We start from the raw sequence: 7,276 nt of genomic DNA, 5'->3' as shown, positions 1-7,276 counted from the left end.
AAATCACAGAATCGTTATAGCACAGAAGGAGGCCAATCACCTTAAATCAGTGTCCTCTGGTTCCCAATCCTACTGCCAATAAGAGCAGTTTCTTTCTATCTACTATGTCTAGACCCCTCGTGATTTTGAACACGTCTATCAAATCTCGTCTCAGCCTTCTCAGCTCCAAGGAGAACAACCTCAGCTTCTCCAGTCTGTCCACGCAATTGAAGTCCCTCATCCCTGGAACCATTCTTGTAAATCTTTTCTGCACCCTCTCTAAGGCCTTCACATCCTTCCTACCATGCTGTGCCCAGAATTGGACACAATACTCCAGTTGAAACCAGACCAGTGTTTTATAAAGGTTCATCATAACTTCCTTGCTTTTATACTCTATGCCTCTATTTATGAAGCTGAGGATTCTGCATGCTTTTTCTTAACCGCTTTCTCAACCTGCCCTGCCACCTTCAATGATTTGTGCACATATACCCCCAAGTCTCTCTGTTCATGCACCCATTTGAGAATTGTAGAATAGTTCTATATTGCCTCTCCTCATTCTTCCTACCAAAATGTATCACTTCGCACGTTTCTGCATTAAAGTTCATCTACCACGTGTCCGCCCATTCTACCAGGAGGAGGGGCTGGCGGAAAGATCCTATCTCACCAACCATCTTGATTTCTTTGAGAAACTAAAGTCCTATAACATAATGGCCTTGAAATTTGGCTTTCTTAGCCTTCAATATGACAGGCAGAATCCACATGCACATTTCCAGCTGAAAGTATGCCACCTACCATACTGAATCAGGGGTTGTGCTGGCGTTAGGAGTGTACATCAGGAACATTCAAGGAAGGAAATAATTTATTTAAATTAGGGTCCTGTGCTTCTTGCAGGATCCGTTATGAATTTTCAAATGCTCCAGCACTTCACTCCCCACCTACTGAACACGCACAGCACACTGTGCCGCTATTCAGCAGATAGACCCTCACACTTATCTGAATGTGGTGCCAGGAGGACTGCTCCTCATAGCCCTACGTTAAAAGGTGAGCAGCTCCCCATCCCCACTCACCGGCCATCAGCTCCCTTGTCCCCAATACCTGGGCACCAAGACACCTTCCCACCCCAGATGACCACCAATCCCTTCCGACTCGGCCACCCAGGCCCGGCCCCGGACACCAATCTCTTTCGAAACAGCTCCCACCACCCCCGATCGCAGCCCCTCCCCTCCCCATTTACATGGGAGCCACTTCCAGCATCACAGCGGCCTGATCTTTAATGATGCTTCGTCGGGCAAACTCCCTCTTACTCTCCACAGTTTGCCACTTCATGGAAATGGCCCAATATCGGAGGTCACGGACATCAGCATTGAGGTACACCCACCCCAAGTTTCTAGGCCAATGTACCTAGACTTCCAAAAGGCATTTACAAGGCTAGTGTTTGAGGCAGAAACTATATCAAGATTGGATTGGTGGATGAAGGAAAAGGAGTAGAAGGGATAGAAGAACAGGATGGGTAAATGTGATTTGAAGCTATCTGCTCATGTTGAGGATAAACTGTGACACGGATTGGTTGGGTTGAATGGCTGGTTTTCGCGTTGCAACTCTATGTATCGATTCTGAAGAAGGATGCACATCAAAAGCATCATAACCTATTTTTTTTCTTTACAGATGCTGACTGATGCAAGGTAGAAAAACCATGATTTTTATAACGACAAAGGTAGTACCTCATCACAAACGTCAATCTCCTTATGGTAAATTCATTATCACTCTTCCTAAGTTTATATGTGATGATCAGAGTATTCCATAGGTCGGATATTTTCATGGGAATGAAATTGTTGCTTATTAGATACGCTCAACTGTTTGGACTGGAGGTTGTATTCCAAAAATCTGTGGAAAAGTTTTGAGTAGTTGAATTTTGGCGTAACAAATACGATCATTCACCAAGATGCAATCCAAATTATGATTCAGTGGCAATGGAAGTTACTAGCAAAACATCCATCTGTTTCCGTCTCCACCCATGTGGATATGGAGCCGAGGCACAGCTGCGTCTTGTAAAATGATTGCACCTATGTAGAGCAGGGCTGGAGTGGAAAACATTTTCTGAGAGAAAAAAAGAACTTGCATTCATATAGCATCTTATTATTTCCTCAGGATAGTTCAAATCATATCACATCCAATTAATTAACATTGACTGTACTTCAAAAGTATGTCAACAAAAGCAGCCGCCCAAATTGTGCACAGAAAGGTCCCACAAACATTATCATTGCTCTTTGTACAGTGTCATGTAATCTTTTACCTCAATTTGCTCTAGCAGACCCAGTGTTAGTTTATTAAGGTTGATACTGACTGAACAAAGCTGTCACATATAAAACTATCTTAAGGATTCTTATTCACCGTGCAATATAAAATTATACCCCACAATGATCTCAAAAGTCAATCAACACATTAATCACAATTATCCAGCAGTAAAAAGCATTAATTACAAGTTAGCTACAAAATGCAAGGAAAATCATGGCAATTAAAAAGGTATAATCACACACAAATGCACATACCATGCATCCCAGAATCAATAGCAATCTGCTTATATAGGTGCCCATTATATCCTAATAATCCATTGCATTCTTTGACTACAGGCACTATCCCTTAGATTGCCAGTAGCCACAGGGAATTTCAGGGTTCCTTGGATGGTCAATTTGTGGAAAAAAAAGCTTTTAGCAGACATAGATTAACATTGCTAGAAACATTAATATTGAAGTTAAAAAAACTATTTAGATGTCAGAATATTAACCCTATGCTACAAAAATAGACAAGTTTTAAATAAAAATATAACATTTGAATCACCTTCCCTTGCACCCATTTCTTTATACCTCCTATTTTTATTTTACTTAATTTGAAAGTAATATACTCAGTTCTAAATGTGTTATTTTTCAAAGTTTAAAACACATTTGCTTCTCTGTTTTCATCAGCTACTTTAGAGGTGATGGCATCCAGATCCAAAACAATTTTTTCAGCTCATCTACAATCGGATCTGACATGATAGGTCCAAGTCAGCATGGATTTGTGAAAAGGAAATCATGCTTGACAACTCTTCTGGAATTTTTTGAGGATGTTTCCAGTAGAGTGGACAAGGGAGAACCAGTTGATGTGGTGTATTTGGACTTTCAGAAGGCTTTCGACAAGGTCCCACACAAGAGATTAATGTGCAAAGTTAAAGCACATGAGATTTGGGGTAGCGTGCTGACGTGGATTGAGAACTGGTTGTCAGACAGGAAGCAAAGAGTAGGAGTAAATGGGTACTTTTCAGAATGGCAGGCAGTGACTAGTGGGGTACTGCAGGTTCTGTGCTGGAGCCCCAGCTGTTTACATTGTACATTAATGATTTAGACGAGCGGATTAAATGTAGTATCTCCAAATTTGCGGATGACACTAAGTTGGGTGGCAGTCTGAGCTGCGAGGAGGATGCTATGAGGCTGCAGAGTGACTTGAATAGGTTAGGTGAGTGGGAAAATGCATTGCAGATGAAGTATAAATGTGGATAAATGTGAGGTTATCCACTTTGGTGATAAAAACAGAGAGACAGACTATTATCTGAATGGTGACAGATTAGGAAAAGGGGAGATGCAACGAGACCTGGGTGTCATAGTACATCAGTCATTGAAGGTTGGCATGCAGGTACAGCAGGCAGTTAAGAAAGCAAATGGCACGTTGGCCTTCATAGCGAGGGGATTTGAGTACAGGGACAGGGAGGTGACTATAGTTGTACAGGGCCTTGGTGAGGCCACACCTGGAGTATTGTGTACAGTTTTGGTCTCCTAACTTGAGGAAGGACATTCTTGCTATTGAGGGAGTGCAGCGAAGGTTCACCAGACTGATTCCCGGGATGGCAGGACTGACATATCAAGAAAGACTGGATCAACTGGGCTTGTATTCACTGGAGTTCAGAAGAATGAGAGGGGATCTCATAGAAATGTTTAAAATTCTGACGGGTTTAGACAGATTAGATGCAGGAAGAATGTTCCCAATGTTGGGGAAGTTCAGAACCAGGGGTCACAGTCTAAGGATAAGGGATAAGCCATTTAGAACCGAGAGGAGAAACTTCTTCATCCAGACAGTGGTGAACCTGTGGAATTCTCTACCACAGAAAGTTGTTGAGGCCAATTCACTAAATATATTTAAAAAGGAGTTAGATGTAGTCCTTACTACTAGGGGGATCAAGGGATATGGCGAGAAAGCAGGAACAGGGTACTGAAGTTACAAGTGCAGGCTCGAAGAGCCGAATGGCCTACTCCTGCACCTATTTTCTATGTTTCTATGAGCAAAGTTTGGCAGGGTCACATTACTTTTGCAACCAGATCAACTTTTAACATGCGTTTCAATCAAACAGGAAGCACTATTTGCTGGATGGGTCACACTTCAACCAGACATCTCAAGAGTCAAAATGCAGATGTTAATCAGTGCAAGAATAAAAGTGTTTAGTATTGGTAAAATTGATTCTGTATATAAATAAATGTTAAAAGTTTAGATTATACAAAAAGACAAGTTTGAAGAGACAAAATGGATACTTTCCCTAAGTTCATGTCTCCTGGCTGGGCAAAATTCAAGTTACAAAGGAAGCATGGCTTTGAAACTCACCAAACTAGAAAAGATACTAACTGGAAAGCCATTAATCTAATCCAGGAATGGCACCGGCCCTCCAGAAGCCAATCAGGAAAGGCCCTGGAACCAAGAGCCAATGCTGAGGCTTTCTAAGAAACTATGACCATAAGAGGTATAAAAACTCAAGCTAAAGATTGCTCTCTCTCTTCTCCTTAGCGCATGGCAAAGCAGGAACCTCCCTCCACAGCAGAAGGAAGGATGAACACCATGTGCTTGTGCTTTGCCAGAGGGAAGTAAAGTATACCTTTTTTATTGTATTATTCTATCTGTTGTAACTAAGTAAATTTGTAGGATAGCTGAGGACTGCTGTTTCTCTGATAAATGTGCATGTGTGTGTGTTTAATAAACTATTCCAAATTGTTTTAAAATAATTGGTCTTGCTGTCAATTTAATGCCAGAGATTTAAAAATCTTACATCCGTAATCTGTTGAATTACTAAATGCTGATTAACCTATGAGAGTATTCTTTCAACTTGTTCTATGCCACATAACACTAACCATGTAAAGAGCACAATCAACACACCTATATAAAGGGCACCAAAAGTTTGACCTGACCTATAAAAGCATTACACATGTACTTAACTGAGTATCTATACAAATGAAATCACAGCATAGATCTGATTAAATAATTGTCATTTATTTTACTGTGTACAAGAATACAATTTCTGTAACAAATAAATTACATGAATAGTTCCAGATTCTACTATCTCGATTACTTTGCCATTTCCAATCTATTTTTCTAATGTATCCTTTACTAACATTTTTATTATACTCATCTCCCCAGCATTTCACATATCTTGGCTCTTTCGATTGTTTAAACAATCTGATCTTTGACAAAAGCTGTACTTCCAACTACAACACCAGGGAATGAGAACAGAATGCATTAAACAACGGTGTAAGATCTCACATCTGTTAAAGCTCCTACGGATTCAGTTTTCAGTGTTTACTTTGAAACGCTATCTATAAGCTGTATAAATATTTTTAAACCAGTTAATTAGCTAATGACATTCACCAGTACAATAATGATCCGTAAATGAACGTAACGTAGCTTTGAGCCAATTGTGGGACTAACAAATAGTAAACATTCAAAGACGCAAAAAGAGGAAAAAAAAACTAAATGCTGGAAACCTGACATAAATAACAAAATTCCGGAAATACATGACAGACCCATCAGCATTAAAAAAGACAAAACTATGATTTTGGGTCTAGACCCTTCATCAGAATTCAGTTGCGATGAAAGGTCCACTCCTAAAACATTAATCATCTTTCTTCGTTCCAGAAACTGACATACATTTCCAGAATTTCTGTTTTTAATTTCAGTAAACATTCAAAATAGAATTTTGGTGCACATCCAATTCAATCAATGCAAAGGTGCCAGGAGTATGGACATGACAAAGTGATTTTCTTTTCTTTTTAAGATCAGTAGTCAGGACACGACCAAGGTTGAAAAGAATAAATCGGAAGGTGCGATAACACAGAAGTCGGTGATTAGGTGATGTCAAGTTTGGAGTTTCAAAAAATGAAGATTGAAGGAGATAGATAAGAGTGAGGGAAGCAAGGGTTTCTACAGTTTTGAAGTGGGGAGGGACACGAGTTAAGAGTTTTAGACTTTGCAATGATCATGATTTTAAAACAGTGAGGATGTAAGGAGGAGAAAAAGCAGCATATTTGCAGCTTGGGAAAAATAAAAGTAGTACCGCTATGATGAGGAAGGTTATAATTGAGGGAAAAGTTGGAAATTGGGAACATCACTTAGCACCATAATCTTTCTTGCACCGGCATGTATAAGGGAGGCGTTAGAATAGTGGGACCATTAGTCAAGCAATGGTTAAATTTGAGTTTTATAGTTAAGTGATGTTCAGAGGAAAGATTTTGCACAAAAAGGACCAAACGACTTGGATACAATAGAAGAACGATGGTGTTATATTTGAGGTCAGACGATATCGTGAGGCCAAGAATGTTAACCCAAAAAGTAGTAATAAGAGCGAAACTGAAGTTGAGAATTGGTAGCAGTTGATTAGATCTGCAAGAGAGCTGAAGAAACCAAGTCTTTGAAGAAGTGAAACATAGCGATCAAGCAGTAGAGTTTGTCATTACATTGTGAAAAGAGGTTGTGTGCACGGAGGTCAATGCGGTTTGAAAGAAGTAATTGAATGCAAAGTGGAATCAGTAACAAAAGAATGGATAGGGTCAGATAATGGGGGTAATTTTATCTTTTGCTGATATTGGATCAGCTGCCTGTTATACAACTTTCCCAATTTTATTTTCCATTGACTTCAATGGAATGGAAAATCATGAGAGGTGTATAATGTGGCTGATAGTATAAAGTGGGTACTATCACCAAAAGTTAAAATCACTTCCCATATGTTTAGAAGATGTTATTGATAGTGAAGAAGAAACTATGGAGGGAGGCTAGAGCCCAAGGATACCCCAGAGATAATGGAAAATAAGTTGGATTATGAACCATCTACAATAACACAGATGCAGATGTAGTTTGGGAGGAAACCAGATACCCATGAACGTACAATGGTAACGTATTTAAATAACTTGTATTTATATAGCAGCTTTAACGTAGTGAAACATCCCAAGGCGCTTCACAGGAGTATTATGAGATAAAACAATTTGACACCGAGCCGCATTAAAAA

Source organism: Pristiophorus japonicus, chromosome 17, assembly GCF_044704955.1.
Source record: "Pristiophorus japonicus isolate sPriJap1 chromosome 17, sPriJap1.hap1, whole genome shotgun sequence".
Classification (NCBI taxonomy): domain Eukaryota; kingdom Metazoa; phylum Chordata; class Chondrichthyes; family Pristiophoridae; genus Pristiophorus; species Pristiophorus japonicus.
This window is presented reverse-complemented; position numbering follows the sequence as displayed.